We start from the raw sequence: 16,283 nt of genomic DNA on the forward strand, positions 1-16,283 counted from the left end.
ATCCCTCCATTTCAGGAAGGGAGCAAGCAACAGTCATTGTTGTGACCTTCCTAAACACAGCCCAAACGATGCAAGATGATGCTAGATGGGTGGAAAGGTGGCGAAGGAGATAAACAAGCTCATGCCATGGGCAGCAGATCACCCCAGACCCCTCAGGAGGCTACAACAGCCTCATCTGCACCAGGACCTGCACCCAAGCCGGGGCAGACTGCACTCCCACACTGGGTGCTGAGTGCTCCCAGGTGCCCCCTGCTCCAGCACCCCCCCTCACACAGCTCATCAGGCTCTGCCGTGCCAGGACTACTCACAGAGCAGGCAATAATTTCAATTTCCCTTGCAAATGAAGCCCTGTTCCTTCTCCATCCCCAACACCTCATCAGCTGAGGCCATCATCTCCACCCAGCTCCCACAGCCCTTGCCACTCCTCCACTCCCTTCAGTTTGTTTGCCCCAGGCCCTGACAAACAGCCTGCTCCATCCTGCCAGGAGCTCTGGCTGCTGCCACGTTCTTGCTGTCTAGTTGCAGATGGTTGATCAGACAGGTTTGCTTGTTAATGAAGTTCTGACAGTCAGCTATTAATAACAACAACAACAACAACCTTGCCTTTCTACCAACAGGGTGCCCTGAGACCTTATCTGATGCCAGCTACTGAAGGCCATGGCTGTATGAATATGCTGCGTAGGATGGGAGGATGCAGCTGGTTGGAATCTATGTGGAAGAGGAGTTTTATGGATGTGTGGTAAAGTGTTGAGATGTAGATTCAAGGAGTTGGAGAAGCCAAATAGGTCCCACCTCAAAATGTTGCTTCCCCTGAGTGCCACTTCCTGCAGCCTCACCACTTGCTCCTGGCAGGGAATATTTTATCCCTTTGTATCCCATTTCTCCTCTCCCCCACCCCCATCAAGTGCTTCCAACTTCACTGCTACCCATGCAAGGAGGAAGTCCATCATCAGCCAGCCTGAACCCAAGGGCTCCAGCTGTTTTGCTAGTTCCAGAGCCCTGGGAGCCCTCTTAGTCCCAGCAGACTCTTGCCCAGCAAAGGTGCTTTTGAACTACATGGGGCCACAGCAGAGTAATTAAAGCAAGGCTGAAATCTTCCAGGGAACTCAGAGCACAATGGAGGCTGTGGAAAGCTCCAGAAAGCAAAGCTCTGGAGCTCACACGTCTCTTCCAGGCAGGGGATTGTTGCAAGGCACTGGATGGGGACACAGAGGAGCAGCCACCAAGTCCCAGGGTGGCACCCCACCTGAGTTTCCCCACTCTGGTCAAAGCACAGCCCCCAGGCTCCTAGCAGTGTTGGTTTAGATCACAGCAGTCCCTTAGCACCTCCCAAGAGCTGCACCCCAAAGCCAAGATACTGCACTTCCATGGCTGGCTTAGAGCCACTTACTGGGGGTCCCCACTGCTCCCTCCAGACGTCTCCTCAGCCCAGCCCAGGCCCAACACATTGCTGCACCCCCCCCTGCCAGGCTCTCCCAGACCACTTCCCTTGCTGCTCAGGGGCATCCAGTCACTCTGGTAACACCAAAGAGCCAGGGGATGGGGTTCATCCTCCTCCAGCCTTCCCCATTGCCTAGGGATCTGTTGCCAGCCCTGCTAGGAAATGCCAAGGCAGACAGCAGGGATCCAGCCCCACTTTCATTAATTTGTCTTGAATAATTAAGCCCTGGGAAGTTCATACTTTCTGCTTAAAACATCACATTGCAGTGTTTGTAATTACTGCTTTATGGGAGCATTAAAAATTAAAGACATCCTGGGGTTGCAGTCAGCACCAGAACGGAGCTGGCTCTGGGTTAGAGGACCCCAGGCTCTTAGCACCATCCAGCAGTTTGGGGGGTTACAGCTTTCCAGCTCCCTCTTGCACAAAGAGCAGGTTTGGGGGGGTCAGCACTTACAGGAGGAACAATCCCACCAAATCTGAGTGCCCTGACCTCAAGCTCTGCCCAGCTCAGTCTGGCTCCAAGCCCTAGGCTGCCTGTCTTGGGATGGGAGTTACCCCTGACAGCTCCCAAATCGTCACCCATGCCTCTGCAACATCACCCCAACCCTCCCAACAGAATACAGGAGTGGGGATACCAATCACCAAGCCAGCCTCAGGCTCCAAACCATCCCTCCTCCCAAACCAGCCTCTATATGAGGATAGGTTAACAAGGTGCTTTGAGATCCACAGCTGTGAGGAACCTCACCCTACACTCCCAGGTCCTATGTGCTCCCACCCCTTCACCATTGCTCCATCCTACCACAGGTGGAGATACTCCTGAGATCCACAGCCAAAACATCTGCTGGGCTTACTGGGCTGGAGCATGGATGTTGTGAAGTGGGCTGGCTTCCCTGAGCCCAGAGCAGGACGACATGGCTGGTGTGCTGTGTCTGACCAGGCAGCTGCACAGCAGTCTCTAAATGGCTGGAGATGCTGGAGGGTGTTTTCATGCATCCAAAAAGGTGAGCAGGTGGTTGGGTAGTTACCAGCTCTGTATGAGGTGACCATCACCCACTCACAGAGGATCCCTTTGGTCAGGTTGCTGCTGGATTGCAGGTGAGAGGTGCACAAGGGGACATGGTGGAAGAAGGCACAGCTGCTTCTCCTCATAGAATCATAGAACCAATCAACTAGGTTGGAAGAGACCTCCAAGATCATCCAGTCAACCTGTCACCCAGCCCTATCCAGTCAACCAGACCATGGCACTAAGTGCCTCGTTGAGCCTCCTCTTAACACCTCCAGGGACGGGCCTCACCACACCTCCCCAGAGCAGCCCATTCCAATGGCATGCATTCAGGGGAGGTGACCCTCAGACCCCACCAGCCCATACATGCCAATCAGTCTGTGCCAGGGGCAAGGTTGGAAGGCACAGAGACCCTTGGGATGATGTGTGGCACAGCGAGCAGAGGCCCGTGGGAAGGGTGATAAAAGCCACCTTGGTCTCCACTGAGAGGACACAGCTTTCCTGCAAAGGAGAAAACTCAGCTGGGGAAGGAGGCCTCTGTTGTTGTCCCCAAAGTTCTATTTTAGGAAGTACAACAATCACAGAACCTGAACAGGAGATGCTTTATGGTTCTGGGTGGGGAGGAAGAGCTGTTCAGAGCTATTCACAGGTCCCTCACATCCACCTCTCTGCTGCCAAGCCAAGAGGATCCCTGGCAGTGCCACCACTCCCAGTAGTTGTCATGCCCAGTCCTACTCTACCCTGATCTAGGGTAGGGGGGTCCCTGCTCATGGCAGGGGGGGTTGGAACTAGATGATCCTTGTGGTCCCTTCCAGCCCTGGCTGATTCTATGATTCTTCTCCCCAGGCTCCAGGTAATTTCTCTTTGGAAATGGGGCTCATGCTGCCTTTCTACCCTCAGCTGCTTCAGTGTCCCTGTTCCTCTGCAGCTCACACCCAAGTGCTGCCAAGTTGCATGCCCAGGAGCCCAGAAATAATCATCAGCCCTTTCCCTACCAGTCCATGTTGCTCCAGTTTGGGTTGCCCAGTTCCCCAGTCTGGGACCATGTCAGCCCAGCTTGGTATCTGGGGGATGCAGAGGGACTCAGCCCCACTCTGGAGCATTCTGGCTTTCCAGCCATCCCATGCTGCACAGACCAGCACTATTCCCACTACCAAGGACCAATCCTGGAAGGATTGGCCCCCCACAGACTCCCAAACTGGTTTCCTGGCAAACCACTTTTCAATGCTCATTGGTCTCCATGGCATTAAGGCTTCTCCCTCCCCATGCAGGGTGGTAGGGTGTTTGCTCAGGGGTTCCCACAACAGCTCCCCTCTGCTTAAGAACATAGAATCATAGCAATCACAGAATGTTAGGAGCTGGAAGGGACCTCGAAAGCTCATCCAGTCCCAACCCCCCCTGCACAGCAGGATCACCTAGAGCAGATCACACATCCTGGTGGGTTTTGCATCCAGGTGGTTTAGATATCTCCAGAGAGGGAGATGCCACAGGCCCCCCTGGTCAGCTGTTCCAGTGCTCTGTCACCCTCACAGGGATAAAAACTTCTCCTCATGTTGAAATGAAACTCCCTGTGCCTCAGCTTCCACCCATTGCCCTTGTGATGGCATCAGGCATCACCAAGACAAGCCTGGCTCCAGCCTCCTGGCACTCACATCCCCAGGTCCCCAGCAGCTCTGCCTGCCAGCCAGCATAACCAGTGCAGCTCACCACACCCACACAGCCAGCATCTGCCAAGCTACCTGAGCAGCCAGATGGGCCACAACTTTGCTGGGAACTCAACAAGAGTCATTGTTTTTTCTCCCTTCTGGCTCCCCTCACCATCATCACTAGAGGATGTAGCTGGGACCACCTGACAGTTTCTTGGTGCTCCCTCAAACCATGACAGGCAGGGCTTTAAACCATCCCTGGTGCAGGAGAAGGAGCCAAGCTTTGTACAAATGATGCACAGAGGAGGTTTATTTTTACAGCCCTGGTGAGGATTTGGAGCCAGGCACCGATATGGGATTAAAAATACCAGCGGGGGCCTCAAGTTCTGATTTTTCCTGGTCGACAGCACTTACGACGCAAACATCCAACCAAAACAGCATCTCCAACGCTGGACAGAGCCTCTGAGGGGGCTGGCAGGAGCTGGAGGTGGGGAGGTGTGAAGGCACCGGCTGTGTGTGGGCGGCTGGAGGAGGATGAGGATGCAAACAGCATCGCCCTTCCTCTGCGGCAAGACTCGCTGCCAGGGAAGGTAAGCCCTGAGATCTGCTGTGCACAGCTTCTCTGTGGCTTTGGAGAGAGCTGAGCCAAATGTGAGAGGCAGCAGGATCATCCTGTGTTATCTGTGCTGGTGAATATAGAATCACAGGATCATAGAATCAGCCAGGTTGGAAGAGGACCTCCAAGCTCATCCAGGCCCAACCTAGCACCCAGCCCTAACCAATCAACAGACCCAGCACTAAGTGGCCTATCCAGGCTTTGCTTCAACACCTCCAGGCACGGTGACCTCCACCACCTCCCTGAGCAGCCCATTCCAATGCCAATCACTCTCTCTGCAACAACTTCCTCCTAACATCCAGACTAGACCTCCCCTGCGCACAACTTGAGACTGTGGTCCTTGTTCTGTTGCTGCTTGCCTGGCAAAAGAGACCAAACCCCACCTGGGCTACAGCCTCCTTCAGGTAGTTGGAAGGCAGCAATGAGGTCTGCCTGAGCCTCCTCTTCTGCAGGCTGCACACCCCCAGCTCCCTCAGCCTCTCCTCACAGGGCTGTGCTCCAGGCCCCTCACCAGCTTCATCCCCTTCTCTGGACACCTTCCAGCACCTCAACATCTCTCTTGAATTGAGGCAGCCCAGAACTGGACACAGCACTCAAGGTGTGCCTGACCAGGCTGAGTACAGGGGCAGAAGACCTTCCCTGTCCTGCTGGCCACACTGTTCTGATGCAGGCCAGGATGCCATTGGCTCTCTTGGCCACCTGGGCACACTGCTGGCTCATCTTCAGCTACTCTCTACCAGCCAGCCTCAGGTCCTCTCTGCTGCCTGGCTGCTCTCCAGCGCACTCTGTCCCAGCCTGTAGTGCTGCTTGGGGTTGTTGTGGCCAAAGTGCAGAACCCTGCACTTGGCCTTGTTATAATCTCATCCATTGGCTTCTGCCCTCCCATGCAGCCTGGCAAGGTCCTTCTGCAGCAATGATTCTGGGAGGCAGTGGAAGCCTCATCCCCGAAGGTCTTTAAGGCCAGGCTGGGCAGCCTGATCTAGAATGAGGTGTCCCTGCCCATGGCAAGGGGGTTGGAACTAGATGACCCTTGAGGTCACTTCCAGCTCTGATGATTCTGGGGGCTGCTGAAGTGACTTTGTCCTCCCTGGGGTGTTTAGTAGAGCTTTGTCCAACTGCTTTGTGCATCCTGAAATCTGCTATTGGAGCCAGAGAGCAGAATCATAGAGTCATTTGGGTTGGAAAAGACCTTTAAGGTCTTCAAGTTCAGCTGGTAATCATATTCCTTTTGGGGTTGGAACAGGGAAGATTTGAGCTAGATGATCTTTTAAGGTCCCTCCTAACCCAAACCATTCTATAATACTACTGGGGTGAAGCCTCTCCAAATATTCCTCTTTTGGCCTCACAGCTGGCCCTCAGCAAGGCAGGAAAGGACCTGAAGCCAAACTGGCACTGGCAGCTTCTTTCCCAGTGCCTGGGCAGGTTGTGACTGCCAGGTGTGATCCTCACCCTGCAGTCCCAAAAAGCAGCCCCCATGGGATCTCACAGGAGCAGGAGAGGGGTGTGGGGAAGAGGTGCTGGGGCTCTGCTGGGTGGGCTTTAGGGAGCAGTGGGGGGAAGCAGGGTGAGTTTGGAGCTGGGAAATCCTAGGAGTCCAGATCCTGTTGGCACCTGTGGGACAACAAATGCTACCAAGAGCAGTGCAGAGGGAAAGGGCTGCTCTGCAACCCTGCTGAGAACCAGCCCACCACAGGAGGACTCTGCTTGGTTGATGTGCTCAGAGAAAAACAAGAATCATAGAATGGTCTGGTTTGGAAGGGAGCTTAAAGATCGTCTAGCTTCAACCCCTCTGCCATGAGTGGGGACACTTCCCACCAGAGCAGGTTGCTCAAGGCCCTTTCCAACCTGGCTTTGAACACCCCTGGAGAGGGAGCATCCATGACCTCTCTCAGCAACCTGTCCCAGTGTCTCACCACCCTCACTGTCAAGAATTTTTTCCTACTCTCCAGTCTAGATTTAGAATCACAGAATCAGTCAGGGTTGGAAGGGACCACAAGGATCATCTAGTTCAAACACCCTGCCATGGCAGGACATACCCTAGATCAGGCTGGCCACAGCCTCATCCAGCCTGGCCTTAAGCACCTCCAGGGATGGAGCCTCAACCACTTCCCTGGCAACCCATTCCAGGCTCTCACCACTCTCATGCTGAACAGCTTCCTCCTTACCTCCAGTCTGAATCTCCCACCTCCAGCTTTGCTCCATTCCCCCCAGTCCTGTCACTCCCTGATAGCCTATCTCCTCCTCCAGCTGAGAGCCATTGCCTCTCACCCTGTCAGCACCAGCCCTTGTCAGAAGTCCCTCCCCAGCTCTCTGGCAGGCCAGCTTCAGGCACTGGAGCACCAGCAGATGTTTTCATTCAGGCTCTTTTCAGCGCAAAGCAGCTTTGCAGAAGGCCAAAACCCACTCAATGCCTCCTCCCCACTGTTTAGCTTTCTGGAGGAGACTGCTCAGGCAGGAGCTGGAGCAGCCAGATTCAGTGTCCTCAGAGAAGTGGTGACGATGCCACCCCAGGCATGCTGCAGCGGCAGCCACACGGTGCTGTCCTCCATCCCATCCCCTGTGGAGGGGAACAGACTTGATCCCATCCCCATCGGGCTGTGCTGGCTGGCAGGGGGGGCAGCTGTGGTGTCACAGGGACACTGAAGTCCCTGTCCCCTGCTTGTCTAACGAAGTGACAGCAGATAGCGTGGTTGTGGCTTGGGGGGAAAGATGATTAACCACCACAATCCCCATTACAGCTTCTAATTGGGATTAATTTGTTGAGTTAATTAGGTGTGGAAATCCACTGCCTCCCAGATTTCTTTTAGGATTTGCTTGCTCCCAAGCTCAGTCCCTGCCTGGCCACAGCTGGAAGGGCAGAGGACTGGTCACTACTGTGTGACAACGTAGAGACAGCAGTGTTGCTGCCACTGCTGGTGGCAGCCACTCGGGCTCTGCTTTAGCACCCAGCTGCTGCTCTTCATCTGATTTAGATGGAGAGATGGTGAGATCTGGGGACAGAAACCATGGTGGCTGAAACCCCAACCCCAAGATTGACAAAGTCTTCACAGAGGGACAAACATTGCAATAGGTGACACACTAAGAGGCCAGGGATGGAGGATCCTTGCAGGTAAATCAGTGCATCCTCCTCCCCAGGCTCCAGGACAAGCTGTGCAAGCACATCCTGGTATGCCAGGCTTGGTGACAGCAAAGGATGTTGGGTGAAGTGATTTGCCATTGGAATGGGCTGCCCAGGGAGGTGGTGGAGTCACCATCCCTGGAGGTGTTGAAGCAAAGCCTGGATGAGGCACTTAGTGCCATGGTCTGGTTGACTGGATAGGGCTGGGTGCTAGGTTGGCCTGGATGAGCTTGGAGGTCTCTTCCAACCTGGTTGATTCTATGATTCTATTCTATGGTTCTAAGCACACACAGGGGTCAGTGGATGGCAAAAGGGTAGGACTGGCAATGCCAGGAAAGGGGAGAAGCAGCAGTTCAGGTGCCTGGGCTCTGGGCAGTAGTCAGGGTGGCTGATGTGGCTGCACCTGAGGAGAACCCTGTTGGAAAGGCTCTGCTTGGCTGCAGCTGAGAGACATGGACTTGTTGAAGCTGATCCAGAGGAGGCCACAAAAATGATGTGAGGGCTGGAATATCTCTGCTGTGAGGCCAGGCTGAGAGAGTTTGGGTTGTTCAGCCTGGAGAAGAGAAGGCTCCAGGGAGACCTTCTGGCGGCCTTTCAATATTTAAGGGAGCCAACAAGAAAGACAAGAACAGACCTTTTAGCAGGGCTGGTTGTGACAGAATGAGGGGTGATGGCTTCAAATAAAAGAGGTAGCTTTAGATTGGAGAAAAGAAGAAATGTTTGACACCAAGAGAGGTGATACCCTGGCCCAGGTTGCCCAGAGTGGTGGCAGATGTCCCATCCCCAGAACCATTGCAGGTCACAGGCTCAAAGGATGTTAGTGGTTGGATGGGACCCAAGGAGATCATTGAGTCCAACCCCCCTGCCAGAGCAGATTGTTTGGAGCTCTGAGCAACCTGCTCTAGCTGCAGATATCCCTGCTGACTGCAGGAGGGTTGGACTGGATGAGCTTGCAAGGTCCTCTCCAAGCCAATCCCTTCTACGAGTCACAGCTGTCCCAGCCCCACAGGGCTGGGCTCGCCACGCTCCCCTGAGCCACTGCCACAGGCTGTGTCCCTGCTGCCACCACTGCACACCCAGCAGGGCTGCTGCTGCTGCTTCCTGGTATTTTTGCCCAACATTCTGCTGAAAATTAATTAAACCAATTAATTGATTAAACAAACAACCCTCCATGCTCGGTGGCACTGAGCCAGCTGCACACCTCATCGAGCTGCAGGAGCATCACCTGCTCCTAATCCCAGATCTCACTGACACACAGTCACAGAATTGAATTAGCCAGCTTGGAAAAGACCTCTAAGATCATCGAGTCCAACCTATCACCTAACATTCTGATTAACTAAACCATGGCACTGAGTGCCTCATCCAGCCTCCTCTTGAACACCTCCAGGGATGGGGACTCCACCACCTCCCTGGGCAGCCCATTCCAACGCCAATCACTCTCTCTGCCAACAACTTCCTCCTAACATCCAGCCTGAGCCTTCCCCTGGCACAGCTTGAGACTGTGTCCTCTTGTTCTGTCACTGGGTGCTTGGGAGAAGAGACCAACCCCACCTGGCTACAGCCTCCCTCCAGGTAGTTGTAGGCAGCAATGAGGTCTGCCCTGAGCCTCCTCTTCTGCAGGCTGCACACCCCCAGCTCCCTCAGCCTCTCCTCACAGGGCTGTGCTCCAGGCCCCTCAACAGCCTTGGTGCCCTTCTCTGGATATGTTCAAGTGCCTCAACATCTTTTTTAAATGGTGGGGTCCAGAACTGGACACAGCACTCAAGGTGTGGCCTGACCATTGCTGAGTACAGGGGCAGAAGGACTTCCCTGGTCCTGCTGGCCACACTATTCTTGATACAAGCCAGGATGCCATTGGCCTTCTTGGCCACCTGGGCACACTGCTGGCTCATGGTCAGTCACTGTTGAACAGCAGTCCCAGGTCCCTCTCTGCCTGGCTGCTCCCCAGCCACTCTGTCCCAGCCTGTAGTGCTGCTTGGGGTTGTGGCCAAAGAGCAGAACCCTGCACTTGGCCTTGTTAAATCTTATGGGCATTGGACTGTGCCCATCTATCCAGCCTGTCCAGGCCCCTCTGAAGAGCCTTCCTAAATTGGGGTGACTGGGGAAGGATTTGGGGCTGGCCGGCAAAAGGCTGCAAGAGAACCTTCAGCAAAACCTTGCACAGAGCCCTCTGGAAGCAGCCACATTTCCATGCAGGTTGCAAAGCCTCTCCTTGTGTCTTAGAGCTGCTGTCAGATGCTTTGAATCCTCAGATGAAAGGCACTAAATTAGGGCAGATCGTTATTTCCTGTTTGCTGCTTTATATTTATAGGGAAGCTGAGATGGCTGCTAGCTCAAAGCAAACCTCTGTCCTGTTTCCAACTGGCTTCTACTGGGAGCTGAGTTCCAGAGGGTGAGAGCTGCTGGTGGCTGGGAGCCCTCTAATAGCTGGGGAGGAGAGGGGCTGCACATCCCACCACCCCTTTTCCTCCATCCTTCCCAAAGCCAGCAGCCAGATGAGGCTTCACATCCCACCAGCCCTTTTCCTCCAGGCTTCCCAAAGCCAGCAGCCAGATGGGGCTGCACATCCCACCAGCCCTTTTCCTCCAGGCTTCCCAAAGCCAGCAGCCACATGGGGTTGCACATCCCACCAGCCCTTTTCCTCCAGGCTTCCCAAAGCCAGCAGCCAGATGGGGCTGCACATCCCACCAGCCCTTTTCCTCCAGGCTTCCCAAAGCCAGCAGCCACATGGGGCTGCACATCCCACCACCCCTTTTCCTCCAAGCTTCCCAAAGCCAGCAGCCAGATGTTGGATATTTTATTATTTAGATAGAAGAAAATATATCTTTGCCCTCCTGGGGTCCTTTGCAGGCACTAGCAGCAACTCCACCCAGGGGCTGCTGCAGGGAATCCATCCCCACAAAGGCATCTAAGCCACCCCAAAGACACCTGACCCCAAACGTTCCCAGGCAACCAGCAACAGAAGAAGGGGACACAGTCTCAAGCTGTGCTGGGGGAGGTCTCTGCTGGATGTTAGGAGGAAGTTCCTGGCAGAGAGAGTGATTGGCATTGGAATGGGCTGCCCAGGGAGGTGGTGGAGTCGCTGTCCCTGGAGGGGTTGAAGCAAAGCCATGGTTTAGTTGATTGGACAGAGCTGGGTGCTAGGTTGGGCTGGATGATGTTGGAGGTCTCTTCCAACCTGGTTGATTCTATGATTCTCTCCCATTCAGCCTTGATTTTTTTCCCTCTTTTCCAGAGGACCTGGATACTAATGGCCAGATCCTGGCTCAGCTCCCTCAGGCAAAGGGACACCCTGTTGCCCTGTTGGTTGCCAGTGAGAGAAGCTGCATGGATGGCCTATGATATTTCTCTGTTTGCCTGAGGAATAAAGAACTCCATCTCTCCTGAGAAGACATCCATCCCCAGACTTCATGGCTTTCCACTGACGAGTCACAATGAGTGTCCTTGAGCATCACCTCTGCAGCTGATGGGAAACAGCCCCACAGCTTTGAAAGGTGTTTTCACTCCCCCCCTCCTTTCCTCCAAGTCCTTTCTACCAGAAGAGGGGAGAAGAAAGAAGAAAGAAAGAAAGAAAAGAAAAGAAAGAAAGAAAGAAAGAAAGAAAGAAAGAAAGAAAGAAAAAAAGAAAGAAAGAAAGAAAGAGAAAGAAAGAAAGAAAGAAAGAAAGAAAGAAAGAAAGAAAGAAAGAAAGAAAGAAAGAAAGAAAGAAAGAAAGAAAGAAAGAAGAAAGAAAGAAAGAAAGAGAGAAAGGAAGAAAGACAGAGAGAAAGAGAGAATGAAAGAAGAAAGAGAGAAAGGAAGAAAGACAGAAAGAAAGAGAGAATGAAAGAAGAAAGAAAGAGAAAGAAAGAAAGAAAAGGAAAGAAGAGAAAGAAAGAAGAAAAAAAAGAAAGAAAGAAAGAGAAAGAAGAAAGAAAGAAAGAAGAAAGAAAGAAAAAAGAAAGAAAGAAAGGGAGAGAGGAAGAGAGAGAGGAAGAGAGAGAGGAAGAGAGAGAGGAAGAGAGGAAGAGAGAGAGGAAGAGAGAGAGAAAGAGAGAAGGAGAAGGAGGAAGGAAGGAAGGAAGGAAGGAAGGAAGGAAGGAAGGAAGGAAGGAAGGAAGGAAGGAAGGAAGGAAGGAAGGAAGGAAGGAAGGAAGGAAGGAAGGAAGGAAGGAAGGAAGAAGGAAGGGAAAGAAAGAAAGAAAGAAAGAAAGAAGAAGAAAGAAAGAGAAAGAAAGAAAAGAAAGAAGAAAGAAAGAAAAAGAAGAAAGAAAGAAAAGAAAGAAAGAAAGAAAGAAAAAAGAAAGAAAAAGAAAGAAAGAAAGAAAGAAAGAAAGAAAGGGAGAGAGGAAGAGAGAGAGGAAGAGAGAGAGGAAGAGAGAGAGGAGAGAGAGAGGAAGAGAGGAGAGAGAGAGAGAGGAAGAGAGAAGAGAAGGAAGGAAGGAAGGAAGGGAAGGAAGGAAGGAAGGAAGGAAGGAAGGAAGGAAGGAAGGAAGGAAGGAAGGAAGGAAGGAAGGAAGGAAGGAAGGAAGGAAGGAAGGAAAGAAAGAAGGAAAAAGAAAGAAAGAAAGAAAGAAAGAAAGAAGAAAGAAAGAAAAGAAAGAAGAAGAAAGAAAGAAAGAAAGAAAGAAAGAAGAAAAGAAAGAAAGAAAGAAAGAAAAGAAAGAAAGAAAGAAAGAAAGAAAGAAAGAAAGAAAGAAAAGAAAGAAAGAAAGAAAATGAAGAAAAGAAGAGAGGGAGAGAGGGAAAGAGAGAGGGAGAGAGGAGGAGAGAGGGAAAGAGAGAGAGGGAGAGAGAGAAAGGCAAAAGCTTTCACTGCTCTTTTCACTCAATGAGTCTCAGGGCAGATTTTCAATTTGCTCACTTTCTGGCTCTGGCTTCACCAAAGGGAGTGGGAGATGAAGGAAGGGGACAGGAGATTAAAGACATGAGTTTACTTCAGGAAGTCTTTTTTAAAGGGGGGGTGGAAGTAGAATAATAATAAAGAGGACTAAAAAAAACCCCCAACAACCTATGGCAGCAGAGAGACAGGACTCAATTAAAGCAAAACCTTGAAATGCAGGAGCCAGCAGTGCCAGCCAGGCTCCATCAGCCACCCCTGTCAGGCAGTGAGCTTTGCTTACAGGAGGCTGTGTGGCAGCCAGATCCATCACCTGGGAAAATAACCCTCGGTGCTTACATCTTCAGCAGCTCCTTGATCTAGCGATAAACCCGTTAGGGGAAATAAATGAGCTTCTCTTGCCTGGGCTCTGCCTGGCTGGGATGCAATTTGCCATTTCACCCTGCTGCTGGTAAACAGAGGATCAGGAGGAGAAAGCCACTTAACGATTCCCTAATAAAGGCCCAGAGAAGTGTGGGGCAGAGTTGTTGCCTCCCTCTGCTGGGATTTACAGCTCCTGGAACCAACAGTGCTCAGTCTCTGCCAGGAGGATGCTGGCGTAGGGAGGGATCCTCAGGCAGCAGTGGGATGCTGCAAAGGGATGTGTGGTGGAGCCATCTGCCCTCTTGCTCTAAAATCATGGAATCACAGCACAGTGAGGTTGGAAGGGACCTCCAGGGATCATTGAGTCCAAGTCCCCCTGCCAAAGCAGGGTGACCTAGAGAAGGTGAGACAGGAACATGTCCAGATGGGTCTTGAAAGTCTCCAGAGAAGAAGCCTCCACAACCTCTCTGGCAGCCTGCTCCAGTGTTCCAGCACCCTCACAGCAAAGCTCTTCCCCACATTCAGGTGGAAGCTGCTGTGTTCCAGTTTGTGGCCACTGTCCCTGGTTCTATCACAGGACACCACTGAGAAGGGTCTGGGCCCCTTCTCTTGACACCCACCCTTCAGACATGCATGACCACTGAGGAGATCTCAGCCCTCTCCAGGCTAACCAGCCCCAGGTCTCAGCCTTTCCTCGTCAGACAGATGCTCCAGTCTCTTCATCATCCTCTTAGCCTTCCTTGCATTCCCTCCAGCAGATCCTTCCTGAACTGGGGAGCCCAAAAGTGGACACAATACTCCAGAAGTGGTCTCACTAGGGCAGAGAAGTGGAGGAGATCCTCCCTTGACCTGCTGGAGACACAATTTCTAGTGCACTTCCACGACACCATTGGCCTTCTTGGCTACAAGGACACATTGTTTTCCCAGTGAGAACCAGACCCCTTCCACAGCACCAATAAGGGAAGCTTTTGATGCCATCCACTTTAAAAACAGGAGTTAAAAACAAACTCCAGAAAGAAAGTTCTGACTGGAAATACTAAGAAGAGCAAGGCTGAGAAACAAAGATTGCCCCTGGCTCCATTTCTAGGTAGAGAGAATGGATTTCCAGAACAACCTCATCCTTTTGCCACGCCTGTCCTGGTTTCACAGCTGCCAGAAGAGAAAAACAGGTTTAAAAAAACCCCAAAAGCTTCCATGAGGCTCTGCCTGCTGCAGTGCCACCAGAGATGCCATCAAAAGTTCTGTACCCCTCTGCCCCAAGATGCCCCCAGGGCTCCTCACACAGTGCTCTGCTGTTAAATAAATTGAGAGTGCAGCTGACAGCTCCTGCTTCTGTTTTGGTCAGGGTTTTGACAGCATTTCCTGCTCTTTCCCCCCCTCTCCCAGCCTGGGATTTGTTCTTTGTAATTAGCTGTGGCCATTAGAGCATCTTTTGTATGCCATTGCCTCAGCTCCCCATTAGATCTCTTTCATGCCCCTACTTAATAAAAAGTGAATTTCATGTCCCCATCATCCTCAGATGTCCCTTCCAGATGGAAACGTGTCCTGGCTGGGGTGACTGGGACCACTGCTGGAGATCTGCTGGGGAAAGAGCTTGGGAAGGCAGTGGGATGCTCCAATGGCTACTTGGGCATAGCCAGGGCCAGACATTGGCAGAGAAAAAGCATTTCCAGGTGACAGAATCCCTTCACTTTCATGCCAGCTCCTCCAGGAGCCAACTTAGCAGCTTCATCAGGCTTTGAGCAACCAGGTCTAGCAGAACATGTCCCTACCCGTGGCTGGTTGGGGGTTGGAACTAGATCACCAGATTCATAGAAGGGTTTGGGTTAGAAGGGAACTTAAGGATCACCTAGTTCCAACCTATCTGCTATGGGCAGGGGCACCTCCTACTAGACCAGGTTGCCCAAGGCCTCATCCAACCTGGCCTTCAACCCCTCCCAGGGAGGAGTCATGCACAAACTCTCTGGGGAAACTGTTCTGGTGTCTCACCACCCCCATTCTAGGATCCTGTGATTCTATGATCTCTTCCTTTGGGTGCCCAGGTCCAGCAGTGCTGTGGGAGTCCCTGTGCCCCACAGTCCCAGCACAGTCCCCAAACAAAACAAACCCTTCAGTGCCAGTTCTGCACCCAAAGCCACCACTAGTACCCAGCACTGGGGTTACCAAACCAGCCAAGACCCCACCTCACCCCTACAAGGATTTTTTCAGCCCAAGGCATTCCTCTGGTCCTAGCATCTGGGGCTTCAGGAGGAATGGGGCAGGAGAGGCTGCTCTGAGCACCCACACTCCAGTCCCTGCTACACCCAACATCCACAAGCCATGTGCCATCAAGAAAGGCTTTTCCACAGGCAGCACTGAGAGCAGGACTTGGTGCCAGCTGATAGGACAGGGACACAACAAGTAGGACCAGAGCATTAACACAATCCATTCATACACACCCAGGCACAAATCCAGGCTGGGCAGTGAGTGGCTGGAGAGCAGCCCTGAGGAGAGGGACTTGAGGGTGCTGGTGGATCAGAAGCTCAACATGAGCCAGCAGTGTGCACTTGCAGCCCAGAAAGCCAAGCAGAGCCTGGGCTGCAGCAGCAGAAATGTGGCCAGCAGGGCCAGGAAGGTGATTCTCCCACTCTGCTCTGGTGAGACCCCACCTGGAGTACTGCATCCAGTTCTGGAGCTCCTATTACAAGAAGGATGTGGAGATGCTGGAGTGTGTCCAGAGGAGGGCCCTGAGGATGCTCAGAGGTCTGGAGCAGCTCTGCTATGAGGCCAGACTGAAAGAGTTGGGCTGTTGAGTCTGGAGAAGAGGAGGCTCCCAGGTGACCTTCTTGTGGCCTTCCAGCATCTGAAGGGAGCCTGCAAAAAAAGCTGGGGAGGGACTTTTTAAGCTATCAGGGAGTGACAGGACTGGGGGGAATGGAGCAAAGCTGGAGGTGGGGAGATTCAGACTGGAGGTGAGGAGGAAGTTGTTGAGCATGAGAGTGGTGAGAGGCTGGAATGGGTTGCCCAGGGAGGTGGTTGAGGCCTCATCCCTGGAGGTGTTTAAGGCCAGGCTGGATGGTGCTGTGGGCAGCCTGCTCTAGGGTAGGGTGTCCCTGGGTATGGCAGAGGGGTTGGAACTGGATGATCCTTGTGATCCCTTCCAACCCTGACTGATTCAATGATTACTCAGTGCCTTCACCCAAATTTACAGGCTGGCTCGGTCCAGCAGGGTTCCAGACAGCTCATTATTTCCCATGGCAGCAGTGAAGGTGAACCAGCTGCCTTTTATTTCTGCTTG

Source organism: Pogoniulus pusillus, chromosome 11 (assembly GCF_015220805.1).
Source record: "Pogoniulus pusillus isolate bPogPus1 chromosome 11, bPogPus1.pri, whole genome shotgun sequence".
Taxonomy (NCBI): domain Eukaryota; kingdom Metazoa; phylum Chordata; class Aves; order Piciformes; family Lybiidae; genus Pogoniulus; species Pogoniulus pusillus.